The sequence below is a fragment of the Malania oleifera genome, chromosome 4, assembly GCF_029873635.1.
Source record: "Malania oleifera isolate guangnan ecotype guangnan chromosome 4, ASM2987363v1, whole genome shotgun sequence".
In the NCBI taxonomy this organism is placed as follows: domain Eukaryota; kingdom Viridiplantae; phylum Streptophyta; class Magnoliopsida; order Santalales; family Ximeniaceae; genus Malania; species Malania oleifera.
This window is the reverse complement of record NC_080420.1, coordinates 104,687,952-104,703,693: the sequence shown is the minus strand read 5'-3', so window position 1 is coordinate 104,703,693 and position 15,742 is coordinate 104,687,952. Positions and strand designations below refer to the sequence as shown.

The following is a 15,742-nucleotide window of genomic DNA, read 5'->3' as shown; positions in this document are numbered from 1 at the left end:
TAGTGCTGAAAGTATAAAAATTCCAAAAGCTCATTTGGTTTATAAAATTTATTTCTCTCCCTCTCTCTCTCCAAACCCACAAAATCCCTCTCACATCTCTCTAAAATTCTACTTCGATTTAAGCCCAAATCGACGATCAGAAACCACCAAGATGATTAGGGGTCAATTCTCTACAAAGTTACTAGAGTAGAATTTTGATTTGAGGAGTTCATGAACCATCCAAAAACTGAGGTAAGGATCTTATGTGGGTGTTTATGGTTGGTTTATTTAATTTATTGAAGGTATAGGTTTAGGGTTGTGGATGTGAATGTAATTATGGGGTTGAAATGAGAAACTAGGATTTTTTGAAATATAGGATTTGGTGTGAACACCGCAGGCACGAACTAAGGATCCTAGTGGGTGTTTCCTTAGGAACTCAAGTAAAGATGATAAAAGTTTATGGTTTAGGAAATTATGAAAATGCGGTTCGGGAAAAATGTGAATATGATAATTATTTTGGATATTCAGTTGATTGACAGGGATATATACATATGTGTATAATTTCAAGGTCTTGGAATCACGAACACCACTGGCGTAAGTTAGAAAAATAGTAAACAAATTCCAGTTAGCCAGGTAAGGGAAATATGCTATACCAGGTAAACAAGAAATTTTACCCATAAATTATAGTATTTGGTTATGAGTTTCATAGTGTGATTTTTGAACAAATCATAGCATAAAGATTATACTGTTTTATAGATTTTAGTGCAAGGGTTTTATTTATTCAATTGTGTGGCATGAGTAAGTATCAGTTCATTACAGAATGTACATGACTTTCAAAGTATCATGATATACAGTATATATATAGAAATATGTTTTATAGAATTTACAAAATCATGATTTATAGAATATACACAAAAAGATGTTTTATAGCATTTTCAGAATACCATGATATACAGATTTTAGAACCATAACATTCAGATATTACAGTTTATTCAAATCAACTTTTACAGTATTATAGTTATTACAATTAAAACATAATCATGGTAAAACAATAAGATATATTAAATAGTATTATAAATTATCAGACCCTGATGGGACGGATTAGATTACAGAGCACGGTAGTGTATGTAATGACCTGCTATTTATTTTCTAGTTCTGATTTTTTTTTTTTTTACACTAGGCAATTTATACATTATAACATTTATAATGCTTTGATACCAAACTGGATTCAACTCAACCATCAACCTTAGCAGCAAAAAGCGGAATTCAAATAAACCTAACCATATATAATTACATACAATACCAGAGTGTTAAAATGTTTCCAAAAATATACATATATGACTGTTTCCCAAAATACCCTCAACTGGCTAGGGTTATACAAAAATACTCCCAAAAATACTCACTCTACTGTCAGGGCAATACTGAGGCACCTCTATCTGCGAGTCTGATCTGCTCACCTACCTAGATCACCTGAAAAATGTTAAAGTAATGGGATGAACCAATGCTCAGTAAGATGAAATATGCTATTGCTAGTGTGTGGCAAATGAGTTACAATACTTTGAAAATCTGTTACTATATAATCATTTATAACTAAATCTGTAAATACAATACAAGTAATATAAACCACCATCTTTTCCATATTGCTTAACATATCTGTACTTTAGGCTTCCACTCAAAATATTTCTAATGTACATAAGTATATTCTCTGTCTTTGTAAATCTGTATATACATAATAATAACTGAAAAATTCCCTCTAGATAACTATGTGTCATGATTTAACCCCTCATGATAGGGTTGTGCGGCTCGTAGGCGGGATCTATCCTTGCTGGCCAACCAGGATAAACCACTATACTCCATCGGTCTAATCAGCCCTCCTCAACCCATATATGATGGAGAGCCTATCCACTTATGGGCTCTATACGATCAACCTTTATATCACGTATTATTTGAATAGGTGGTTGCACTCTATACTATATATAACTACGGTGCCGTGCTCTATAAACTGTAATGCTCCAACAGGGTCTGATACTATATAATACATTTCTGTATATAACTATCTATTTTACCATGATTCTGTAATAACTGTATTAACCATGACGCTGTGATAATTTGTATTTTTATAAACTGTATTTCTGAAATGAACTGTAAAACTGTATGTCATGGTACTGTAAATTGTATCTGTATCAACTGTATAATCATGGTATTCTGTAATTACAATAAAATATATTCATTGTCTATATAATCTATAAAACATAACTCTGAAAAATACTGTAAAGCATGTCTCGGTACTATATCTATATTCTCAAGCCATACAATAATTTAAAACATATTATACATAATTGATAAACTGTATAAATTTCTTATGTGAATAATAAATTAGAAAAATATACATTTCATACTGAAAATTATTCTAAAACTACCTAGCATAGCATATTTCTCATACCTGATTTCTGCTAAAATCTCCCTACTATGAAGGGTCCTACACCCATAGGGTTCTCCACTCAACACCCTAAAAACCATATATCCCAGAATAAAACATCATTTTTTCTATGTCTATTACATTTCCTACAACTGCTACTATACCAATTTTTTCTTAAAAAACCTTACCCTGAATTTGGGATGAAATCCAATTTCATCCCACCAACGATCCGCTCCAGCAAACTTAGAGAGAACTTCCCCAAGAGAGTCGTGGTGGCCTCAGATCATCAATTTGGAGACTAATGGGGGCAAAATAGAAGAAAAATGGGAAAGGAACTGTAGAGAGAGAGGAGAGAGAGAGTATTTGCTGAAATTTCTGTGTAAAAACTGAGTTTAAGCACTATTTATACTATGGGATTCATCGACGAGTCCTGTAGAAAGTTTGTTGATGAACCTGCTCCCTCGTCGATGAATTTCAGACTTCCAAAGATCCTTCTCAGTATCTTCTTATCAACGAAACTTGTCTTCATCGACGAGACCCTCTTGTACCCTCGTTGACGAATCCCTTGTGTTCGTCGACGAGGACTTAATAAATTCTCCTGGTCATTACATCCCAAAGTCGACCGCCTCCTTCTGTTACTATTTCCATTTCTATCTCTTTTTATTATTTAAATACCCTTTCGGGTCGTTACACTGTAGCTAATTCAGTACAGAGTGCAACCACATATCTCATATAGAGTATAGATTTTATCAGTAGTCGATCGTGCCTAGGGAGAGCTTGCAGAATCCTTGGTAGTCCAAGTTGAGGTGGCCGGTCTGGCCAAGGAGATTTCGGTTGACTTATCCTGGTAGGCCAACTAGTGTTAAGTCCCATCTGCGGGCCGCACAACTCTGTCATGAGTGGTTAAATCATGACATACAGTCATCTAGGGAAGTTTTCACAATTATATATATATATATATATATATATAGTTTTACAGAAATCAACAGTTATACCTATACATACCAAAAGTATGATTAATTAGAAAGCTCAGAAATAGTAGTATTTTAAGCCACATAGGTGTGAGTTAAATTGTATTTTATTTTATAGGTTATCTCAGTTTCGATTAATTATAAGTATATTGTTTATGTAAACTCAGTTGCTACACACTAGTAATAACATATTTCGTCTTACGAAGAGTTGTCTCATCCCAGTAATTTAAACATTTCAGGTGAACTAGTTAAACGAGCAGATCAAGCTCAGAGATAGAGCGGATCTTGTACTGCCTTGTCTATAAGGTAAGTGTTTTTTAGGGATGTATTTATTAGTAGATTCTAGATGATCTAGTGGAGAATACTTGAGAGATATGTATATAAATGTGTTGGGAAATACTGAATTCTGGTATTGTAAATTATGGTTATATGATTTTATGTTTTCAGCTGCATAGGTGTGTTATCCTAGGAACAGGGATTCCTTGGTGCCCACTTTGGGACCAAGTTGTTATAATATATATTACAGGGGTATCAGAGCAATAAGATTTTATAGCCCATATAAAAAAAATAGTATGAATTTTTGGGTCGTTATAATAAGGGTCAATCTACTTCCTATAGAAAGGAAATTTGAGTCCCAGATGTGCCTACATGTTGATTTGGCTCTTAGTGGGAGTCCCAGGCATAAAGTGGGAAAAGAGTCCAGTTTGTAATTAAGAATTCTAGCTTTCTGCTCCACACCTTTTACTCCTTCAATTGGAAAGATGCCACTTTTGGGCAGATTCATGGTCTTTAATTTTTTAGCTAGCACATACGAAGATATGCCACTAAAGGTCATAGCCTTCCACCAATCCTCCATTTTCCTCTGCAGCCAATATATCATTAAGCAACTGTTATCAAATCTGAAAGGAGTTTTTCCCCACTTCAAGCCCTCGCAATCTAGCACTTTAGAGGCTAGTTACACACACACACACACACGTGTCTTTGTGTGTGTGTGTGTGTGTGTGTGTGTATACACATATCCCACTTATTCTCTTTCACCTCATTTCATGGTAGTAGACATCTTCTTCTTTATCGAAGCACAAATTTCCCCAAGCTATCCATTGATTTAAGATTTGTTTCATTTATGAGTAAAAATGAAGAAACTTATTTATGATTCAACCAAACTTCTTGATTTCAAACTTTATAAATATCTTAATTTATAACCAATAAATATGGAGTAGAAATCCTATGCTTTGATACCAATGTGTTGCAAAATGAGGCGATAAATAGTAAATTCTCATTACAGAAAAAGTAGTCAAAGGGCAAGAATATATATTGTAAATTAGAGAAATAAGAAAAAGTGGGAATGAAAACATGTACAAGTTTACACAGTTTGGCTCTAAAGCTAGCCTACATCCGCATGCACCATAGACATTGATTTACATTTACTCTATTGTCTTTGATAAACCCTACTTGCAACTCAAAGAAATCAGAAAAAAGTTTTTCATACTCAAGAAATCCGAAACAACTTTGGACAAAAGTTTCTAAAACATTTCTAAGAAACTAGTTGTCGAGATTCATAGTCTGATATCTAGGAAGCATATCTGTTGATTAAGGTGTAATCCCAAGAGGGGGGAGGGGTGAATTGGGCATTTTTTAAAAATTCTTTGAACCTATTTACCACTTAATCCCTATTTGTATATTTAACAAATCAATTGTTAGGATTTATGACTAACTTAAATTTGATTTTATCAATGAGTTATTTTTAATAAAAATGAATTGTGTGTGCGGAATAATATAATGTAGTGTGGAAAGTAAAGAGTTAAGGAAAGAGAGAAGACAAACACAATTTTTACGAGATTCAGCCAACTCGGCCTACGTCCTCACCTTGAGCAATTCACTCAAAGATTTCACTAAAATCCCTGCTTTTTAAATTGGGATGAAGCTTCCCTTACAATCCATTGCTTACAAGAGGTATAACTTCCTCCTATTCCGCTACTTATAAGAGATACAACTCTCTCCTCAGACCCTGATTCACAAGATGAACCGTGAATACAATGAATCTGTAAAACAATCAAAATTGCTTTCAACAAAAGCTAGTGAGTACAATTCAAATTCTTAATATATTAACATATGATTAAACTTGAAGTTCAGAATGTATGAAACGATGCAATCGTTTATGTATGATATGCTTCCACATACAAAATTCTTTTTATCAAATCTCCCAAAAATATTTATATAAATCACTACTATGCACTTCTTAGGATATCTAGTCAACTAGTTTAGAAGTAATCAAAATATCTCGTTTTTAACTTTGAACACACTTGAATGATTACTCTTTAAACAATGGCCAAATAAAAACTTTCTTAAGTATTCAACTTGTCAAAAACTATCCTTATATGAATATGAAATACTCAATATCAAACTTCTCTAAAGATATTCAATAATAGATATTGATATGAGAATCTCTTGGAAAAGCTAAATGAATCAACCAAACCTTAATACCAAGATGACAACAGTATGTGTAACGGAATCCCCTTTGATTTTCGGAGTAGACTTGCCTAAGCTTGATGAATATAAGTTTGAGTGCAGGCAATCGTATAACTTTACGATTAGATTTCTCAATTCTCTTTCAAACAAAGTTCTCTTCTCTTCTCTTTGATCTTGACTTTCTTTAGCTTACGTACTAGCTTTTAGATATTCAGTATAATTAATATAGTGTCTTACCCTTAGAATTGATCTCAACCGTTGGATCAAAGAAATATCTCGCGAGTACTTTTAATAAAAATCAGATTTTTAAGTTTTCCCACAAGTTCAAGCGATTGAGGTCAAAGCCTAGGCGATCGAAGTCCCTTAAAGTTTTGAAAAATTAACTTGAATTACAGGGTCAAGCGCCTAAAGTGAGGTTCAAGCTCCTGAAGTGGCGAGTTCAGGCGCTTGAAGTACTAGGTTTAGGCGACCGAAGTGTCTCGGCCAACTTTTTGTGTTTCCCATTAATTTTTCAAGCTACCGAACTTAATCTTCAGGCTCTTGAAGAAATTCTTTAGGAGACTGAGGTTGAGTTCAGGCTACTGAAGTGTCCTTTTCTGAATTTTTCTTTTCTAATTTAAAAATCTTCTTTACTCTCTTTCTTGACTCTTTTATAAAAATATTTTTCAAGGTTTTAATAATATTTCTAAGTCCATGAATGTCCCCTAATGATGTTCATGAAATGTATGAATCCTAAAGTCATTCTAAGGTATATGTTGAGCCTCAAGTTAAATCATACGAAAATGTAAATACATGAGTTTTAAGTACCCATGCCTATGACGTTCTTGAACTTTGCTGCTTGCATCTTGATTCTTATACTCTTTGAGTTCCATAGATCTCATCAAAACATGTATGTTTTACTTTATGACTTTCATAACTCGTTATCCTTCCGTGCATGCTTAATATAGTTCATGTTCACAAACTCAATGCACAGATCAAATACCAAGTGATTTGTTATTATCAAAATCGGATTGAACTCGTAGAGTCAACAATATCCTAACTCCTAAGAAATATTCTTGTAGATATCACAGAAGGGCACAAACTTGAACTGACATCTAGATACGAGTCACACTTTGGGAGAAGGAGACCGATATGCTAATTGGTAGGCCAAGTGTCTGGTTCGAACGGGAAAGCTCGAGTTCAAAATATGACATTTTGAATAAAAAATCTTTTCTTTCTATTTTTAGTTGACCAATTCAAGACTATTTTCTTTAGATATCCTTATTTTACTCCTTGCCCATATGCCAAAAAAAATGGAAAACAGTATACCTAGTTAGAAATCAGTCACCCTATTTTCAAAATCAGATGACATGTATATGTTGGCAAAATAGGATGACATAAATTGGTAGACCTCAACCACTGCATATGTAACACCTTTAGATTTAATGATTCTTTAATACACACAATTCAAAGGAGCAATTAATTGTCTCAAGAAACAGAAGTGCATATAAAAACCAAATATATATGTTTTTTAAATGCCAAAGTCAGACCTATCACTTTAATCACAGAATATTATATAATGCTCTAAATTAATGACACCTATATATATATATATATATTAGCTTATTGGCATTGATAATTGCATTTAGAGGTATAAGGCATAGGTGTCAATCAAACACAGGACCCTGCAGGCATTCTACCAATCAACTACAAGTTTCATTTATAAAATTATATATTACAGGAGAAAACCCTTAACTTACTTGCCATCACCAATTAAGAAACGAAAATTTGGAGATAATTAACAAAGCAAGTAAATGCAGAAGGAAGGCCAAGTAGCACATAGATCCAAGAGACAGAGGGATAAAGAGAGGGATGACTTTGATAGCCTGAGATGCTTTCCCTTTTTTCTCCTTTTTGTGTATGAAACTTCAACACCGGCCTAGGAAGTGCATGCAACATATCTGGTCCCCTATATTACTCTTTTATTTGTGTTTTATACTCTTTTTGTCCATTTTTGATGCTTACCTTACGATCCACAGTCACACAAGGAGAGAGAGAGAGAGAGAAATAGAGAGAGAGAGAGAGAGAGAGAGAGAGAGAGAGAGAGAGAGAGAGAGAGAGAGAGAGAGAGAGAGAGAAAGAGAGAGAGAGAGAGAGAGAGAGAGTTTTGTGCATGAAAGGGTCTTCCAACTAAAGTTAATAAAGGCTCTTAGGAAATTTAGAAACTCTCAAAGACCTGTCTGCATGTGGGGCGTGGGCGTGACAATATTCAATTTGTTTTGCTTTGGGACCACTTGCATATATCTATTCTTGGTTTTAATTTCTTTTTCAAAAAAAAAATAATAATTTAGTGTTTTACTTTTCATCCCTTCTATCTTTTTCAGTTTTCAGTACTACTCCCCATTTTTGTATTGTTAAAAGTTACCAAAATGAACCAATTAAAATGAAAACGTATGACCCAAGCAATTAATAAAATTCCTTTAATATAATTTTTTTTGTTATACGTTTTTGCCATTAATTACAATTAGTCACAGTTATGGTCTTTCCCCTATATGACCATAATTGTGGCTGTAATATCACATAAGACAAAAGAAAATGACACTGGAAACAGCAAAGGTTTGTCTGGAAGAAGTGATGCTCTATAGAACCCCTCATTTAACTCTTCTCCTACTCTCTTCTATTTATATCCTCTCATCTCCTTCTTATCTCTATATGAACTTGTCTCACTGATAAGAAAAAGATAAAGAAGAAGAAGAAGAAGGAAGAAAGGAGAGGTGTAAGGAGGATCGAGGCATTTCAATATTGATCCTTATCGTGCACCACTAGCAGCTGAAGCTGCCAGCATGATCTGAGCTATCCTTCACAACAGGAAAGACTAGATCATGTGGCTGCTTCATCCGTTGATGGGAGCACGAGCACGAGCATGGGCTTAAACCCTAATTCGATCTTCTTATCCGCTTTCTGCTATCCACCCATTAGTGTTTGATTCCCTGGAAACCCCAAGAAAAGGTGTGTTACCTTCTTTGGCATGATGTATTCCATGATTTCTCATAACTGTTTCTTTCTGGTGAAGTATATATACGTCTCTACATGATTTATTCAGAGCAGATTTTTTATGTTTTGTTTCTTGTGCTTTTTCTTTTCTTCTGTTTTCTTAATTTCTATTGTTCTGGAGAATAATGATATGGGTTTTAAGCGATAGAAGTTTTCTGTCTTAAACCCTGTAGGTTCTTTTGGGATCCCTGCAGCTCGATCGCGATGGTGCCTTGGGGAGATGACCCTCATGTTCATGTACTGTGCATTTCAATTTGTGTTACATATTTATTAATTCTTAATTTGTATTCATGTCTTAATCTGACTATTTATATATATTTTTAATTAATTTTTTTTTTTTTTTTTTTTTTTTTTGAAGTGGGGTTTCCTCATACACATGATTTACCATTTTTAAGTTTCCAATCAGAGAAGAGGTTAAAGTGATGCTCTATTCCTCTCTCTCTCTCTCTCTCTCTCTCTCTATATATATATATATATATATATATTTGAAATTTACATATTTCTGGATATGTAAAGATTGGGAAGCCTCATTATTGCAGTGATGATATATGGTATGTTCATGAAAGGGCAGGGTATCGATCTGGAAAGGAAAGTACAGACAATGCAACCAGCTAGTCTATGACTATACACACTGAAGTAAATGCATAAAGCTGCAGATCTGGAGAAAATGGGAATTTTTCTATCTTCTGGTTTCCATGTTTATTTATTTATTTTCTTGTTGCTCCAACCCAATTTAGGAAATAAAGGATTTGGCATTTCCCTCGAAGCAGAAACCCCATTTGGAGAAATTTTCCTACAAAAATATTAAATGAGAAGATTTAATAGAATACCCCATTATGATTCTGTGACATGACCTATATATCTTAAAACTCCCTATTCAAAATAAGCACATCATTCACAATGATCAATTGCATTGAATTTCCTCTTTCTGAACTTCTATCTTTTAAACCCACTTCAATTCTCTCTCTCTCTCTCTCTCCATTCGCTGTTTGAATTGTGCTTATTTTCTTGGTGTGGTATGTAGTTTTCTACAGACGAACATGGAATATAGGACGGTATTCCAAAAGTTTGGTTAACATGCGAGACAATTTTCACCTCCAAAGTGGTTAGGGCCGTAGCCTTGATGATAAGCAATGTAGAATAAAGACCCAATAAGGAGTAGATCACTACCAAGTCAACTTTCTACGCTACATAGATGTAAAACTCTACTGCCTAATTTCTGTGACTTTGACTCTTTCATTTCTGTCTCTTTGTCTTGGAGAGCACTCATCATGAACATGAAGGACAACAGAAACTTTGATCTCTCTCGTTCTCGCTCTCTCTCTCTCTCTCTCTCTCTCTCTCTCTCTCTCTCTCTCTCTCTCTCGCTGTGTTGGGGTTTGCCTAGTGGAGTACTTATGTCATCTGGTTTTGTTAGAAAGCTTCTACTATTCTTCATGGTTGCTTTAATTTCTGTGTGTATTGATATGATAAAAGCTGAAGAGGGTGTGGTTGGGGGTTGCTTGCTAGCTAGCTAGCTAGGGTTAATTTGTTTGGGTGCCACTAATGGGAGTTTCCCATTAAGTGAAGTTAACCCCCATAGCCTATTTATGTTTCTCCTTTAGGTTTGCAAGCTGGCATCCATCCCACTATTATCGGTTTAATTTGCATCTTTTGTTTTAACTTGTCTTTGGAGGTCCGTAGGGTTTTGATACCATTAACCACTCAAACGTTGACATATATATATATATATATATATATATAGATATATATATATATTTACACTGTTATCTACATTAATTCATCATAGCTAGGTACACAGATATAATATTATTCTCTCTCTCTCTCTCTCTCTCTCTCTCTCACTCTCTCTCATACACATGAAATGGAAAGCAGTGGGTAGACAGATAAAATATTATTAGTTTGGAATAGTTTAAGCGAGTTTTGGGAGAGAATGGCGGTGGAAGAAGGTTGCCATTGTCGGGGTTTGATGGTGCTTTTCATGGGGGGTTGTCCATAGAATATGCCTGGCGAATGTTTAGGAAATACATGTGCCAGCCTGCCTACACTCCCAATTTGGGCTCCAAGATCTAATAGAATTGATTAGAATTTGATTAACACTTTTTCGGTCTTATAAATTTTGATTATTGTAAATGCAAAGTCAATGTGTGCTGCCTTTTTAAAATATAGTTCATTAGAAATATATTATAACATTGTGTATGTATGTATATATATAAGCGCCACCGAAACTTTTTTATTTATTATTTTTGAAAGGGCAGGCAATGACACCCATAACCTAGTTTTCTCCTCTAAGCCATGTTTAGAATTTGAAAAATTTTAGAAAAAGAAAAAAAAATATGAAAGAAATCACTTTTTTATGATTGACTATCCAATTATTTTTTATATATCATTCAATTAGTAGTTGAAAGCAAAAATATTGATAGCTTGTATACTTTTGTTGTGAATGTATTTTACTTAAAAATAATACAAATTATGTAAATAATGAGGGTTTGAATAAAAATAATGGGTGATATATGAAGACGTTTTAAATTTTTAAAAATTAAAAATATTTTTTATTAGGTTATTTTCATATTTATAATCTATGAACTTTATTTTAAAATAATAAAGAGAAAAAGATATTGATAAGAGAGAGAAAGATAGAGAAGTGAAAGGGCCGGATTATATAATTAAATTATTTAAATATTATATAATAATACTTTCGTAATATATCAAGCATGTCATATTTACTTGAAAATAATATGTATAACAACCTAGAGCACAAGGGTTCCATGCCATTGACGATTAGAAAGGGCATTGGTGCATGTATGCAATCTTATCTCTGCACTAATTAAAGAGCATTTTCATATTTTCAATGGAAGTTTAGACATTAAGTTTGGATTTATAACACCCTTACCATGAAGTCAAGGTCAATAAATAAACAAATTTGTGAAGGAAAATTTTGTAAATAGTTATTTATAATTCACCTTTACTTATTGAAAAAAAAAATAAAAAATTAAGAATCGCCCAATCGGGTTGGTTAAGTGGTAAGGATGATTTGTGACTTTAGTGACCCCAATTAAGGTCACGGGTTTGATTCTCCCTTGAGAATTTACCTAGGTGAATTACTTGTGGTGTATTAATAGGCAAGCAGCTTCCAGCCCCGAAATTTGGTATCACACCATAATATTCAAAGTGGCACGATATGATGATGATTGGAATTCTTGGGGTACAAAAATTCACTTCTATTAGTCAAACCTTGTTTACAAAATTAATTCCGATGCCATTGGGGTATCATTCCCTTCTCCACTAATACTTTGCCTCGTAAGCTTGTATAGGGTGAAGCTCGCCTAAACAACACAATTTTAGTTGAGGGGATACAATACTCCCATAGCATGCAAATATATCTCTCCTGTTTACTTATAGAAAATAGTTTTCTTGTTACATTTCTAATTTTTAAATTACAAAATTGCCACATTGGCAATTTTTCAACATTTATATAAAGAACTTGAAAATAATAAAAAAGATGTTTTTTTTTTTATTTTTTTATTTTTATAATAGATAAAAGTGGCATTCTTGTTATTATTTGAAAAAAAAAAAGAAATGAAAAATGAAAATAAGGTATGGTTACATGAAGAAAATAGTTTTCATTTTCATTTTCATTTTCAATTACTCAAAGACAGTAAGAATTTCTGAGGGTGCACCTCAATTGTCTGAGCAGACCAAATTCAAATTTTTCATTTTTAGTTTTCAAAAACATTTTTGCTCTCTTACTTTGGTTTCTCATAAAAATTTTTTCAGGGTTTTAAATAAGGTCTCCAAGTCAATGATTAATCCTAAAAGAACTTTCAACATATTTCATAAGATATTTAAATACGAAATACTTACATAAAGACTTCTTAGGACTTTTGACAATCTAAAGACTTAAGTCTTCTTGCTTGTCTTCCATCTTGTCTTCAAGCTTCAATATACTTTAGCAAGTTCTCATTCATGCTCTCATGATCTTCAAGTTTTAATATACTTTAGCAAGTTTTCATTCATGCTCTCATGATTTTCAAACTTTAATAGATCATCTTTGAATCCATGCCCTTTAAGTTTCATTTGATCATCTTTCTTTGGAGTATAAGCTTTTAATGATCTTTATGAGCAATTGACCTGGTATTCTCATTCTTGAGTCCTGTCACATCATCAAATAACAAAATATGTTAAGTTCCCATGATTTTTTATCATCAAAACAAGATTTTAAGCCTTATAAGGCCAACATCCTATAATCAAATGTATTTTCATAAGGACAAGTTTTAAATGATATTAATATTATAATATCTCATATACTTGATCCTGGTTTAGCATGATTGAGCACCCAATGGAAAGAAACAAGTTAGATGCTTCAACGGTTTCAGCAAATAGGCTAAGTTGATTCTGGCCTACAAGACACTGTCGACGGTGGGGGAAATCGTTGATGGTTTGCTCCAGAAATTAAACTCCAATGGGTAGAAAACGACTAGTTTTCAAAGTAGTTTATTATTCTAAATGCCCAACAGCCATAAAACGGTTGGTTCGTCCCTTTTCCTATAAATACAATCCACTAGCATTTAATAAACACCTTTGTTAGTTATTGATTAATTATTGCAAACATTTAGTTCAGCATTTATTTCTTAAATCTCTCTTACTCTTTATTCTTGTGAAGAATCTTTACTAGAGAGAATATTGTGAGGCTTTGTGTTGTAATAAGCTCAAGAAGGAGTATCTTTTGTATCGACCACATTCTTTCCACTTTTGTTTGATTGTAGAAAAGGGTTCTTGGTAAACATGGGTTTTTTGGTGAATCGGATCAAAGGAGTTCTTGGTGAACATCGAAGATCAGGCTCTTGGTGAGCGTAAGGGGATTAGTTCCCTGATCGTAAAGGCTTCTCTGTCTTCAAAAGAGATTGGTTAGTGGATTTCGCAACCTTTGAGTGTGTCTCAAGGTGTGGACATAGACAAGAGGTCAAACCATGTTAAACTATGGTGTTAAGCTTTTCTATCTTACCTCTTTTATTTATTGTGTTATTCAATTTGCTTACATTTTGATTTAATTGCTTGTATCTTGCCAAGTCTTATTATTTTTTAGAAAAATTTATTAATCAGCAAAAGATTCTATTCACCCCCCTCTAAACACGACTCTAGGTCCAATAAGTGGTATCAGAGCAAGGTGCTAAATTTATCGGAGTAAATTCCAGAGCTTAAAGATCAAAGGGCGGATATGATAGAGGCACCACTCACCCATGGATAATCTGTCAATCGTTCATCAAAGTTAAGTGGAAGTAACTACCCAGCATGGAAGAATCGAATGACCATCTTCATGCAGTCACACGATCTTGAGATGTGGCAAGTCATCACAAAGGGAGACTAGATTTTCAACAATGATAAAGAGGAACCAAAAGAAATAGAAGAGATGTCAACCACGAAAAAAAGGTTAGCACAACTTAATTTTTAAACAAAGAACTTTCTTTATTGTGCTTTAAGCGATGAAGAATATAATCACATTTGCCGGTGCGACCCCATAAAGGAAATCTGGGAAAAGCTTAAGGCAACATATGAAGTCACATCTCAAGTCAAAGAATCTAAAATTTACATGTTAGTGAAAGAATATGAAATGTTTAAAATGGATAAAAGGGAATCAATCAAATCCATGTTTACTCGTTTTACTCATATAACATATGGATTGAAAACATTTGGTAGAGATTACTCTATGGAAGATAACGTGCAAAAAGTTCTTCGTTCATTACCAGAGTCATGACATGCCAAATCAATAGCCATCGAATAAGGAAAGAATTTATCTAAGGCATCCTTGGATGAGTTGATTGGGTCTCTCATGACCTATGAGATCAAAAATTAAAATACAACACTTGAGCAAGAAAAGCCCAAAAAGGCAATAGGTATTGCGTTAAAGTCAACAGACCAGAAATAAATAGTTGAGTAAGATGAGAGAGATAGTGAAGATGAAGTTGCTCTACTCACAATAAGATTTAGAAGATTTCTACTAAACAAGAAGACGGGAAAGCAAAAATAAAAGGGGGGAGCCAGTAAAAATGATAGCATGAGATGCTATAGTTGCAAGAAAGTTTGGTATAAGATGGCTGATTGTCCTTACTTAAAAAACAAAGGTAACTATATAAAGGGAGACAACAAGAAGTACAAAGCCATGAATGCAACTGTGTGGGATGAAGTAGACGAATGTTCAATAGATGAAGAAGTTGAAGAAGAAGTAACTCACGTTTGCCTCATGGCAGAGGATGAAGAAAAGGTAAGTTCTTATGACAATTATGCTCCTTCTTACGATGAATTAAGAAATACTTGTAGAAAATTAATATATGATGAATTAGTATTTATCAAAATAAAACATAAACATCTTGAAAACAAACACTCAAAATGCAAACAAAAAGAAACTTTTCTTTGTTCCTCTCTAAAAGAAGAAAATATTTCCTTCAGAATGAAAAATGAGGAGCTTATTAAACGTGCTCAAGAAGATCATGAACTTTTTCAAATAAAAGTGAAAAATCTGAAAATTCAAATTGATGAAAGTTCAACAGAAAATATATTCATGAAAAAGAAAATTAAGGATCATAGCAAAACTATTTACAAATTCACAAATGGAAAATAAAATTTGATAAGTTATTAGGGGCTCAAAGAATTGGAATCTATAAAGAAGGATTAGGTTATGGATTATCCTCATGTAAATCTATTGGTTTTGCTAACCTTTTTGTCAAAAGAAGTTCCCTACCAAATAAAGATAAGAAACCTAAGCTGAACCCTTTACATGCAAATAAAATTTGTTTATATTATAGTAGAAAAGGTCATATTAGGTATTCTTGTCCTTTTAGAGGTAACAGAGGAAAGGAAAGAGAATATAAAT

General features: G+C 33.3%; 1 long non-coding RNA gene across 1 annotated transcript; it reads left to right on the top strand.

Annotated features, from left to right (window-relative positions):
• The first annotated feature begins 8,490 nt into the window (after positions 1-8,490).
• LOC131152656 (uncharacterized) lies at positions 8,491-9,637 on the top strand. The gene is made up of 2 exons (XR_009136075.1): positions 8,491-8,826; positions 9,045-9,637. It is a non-coding gene; the product is annotated as an uncharacterized LOC131152656 (long non-coding RNA).
• The last annotated feature ends 6,105 nt before the right edge of the window (positions 9,638-15,742 follow it).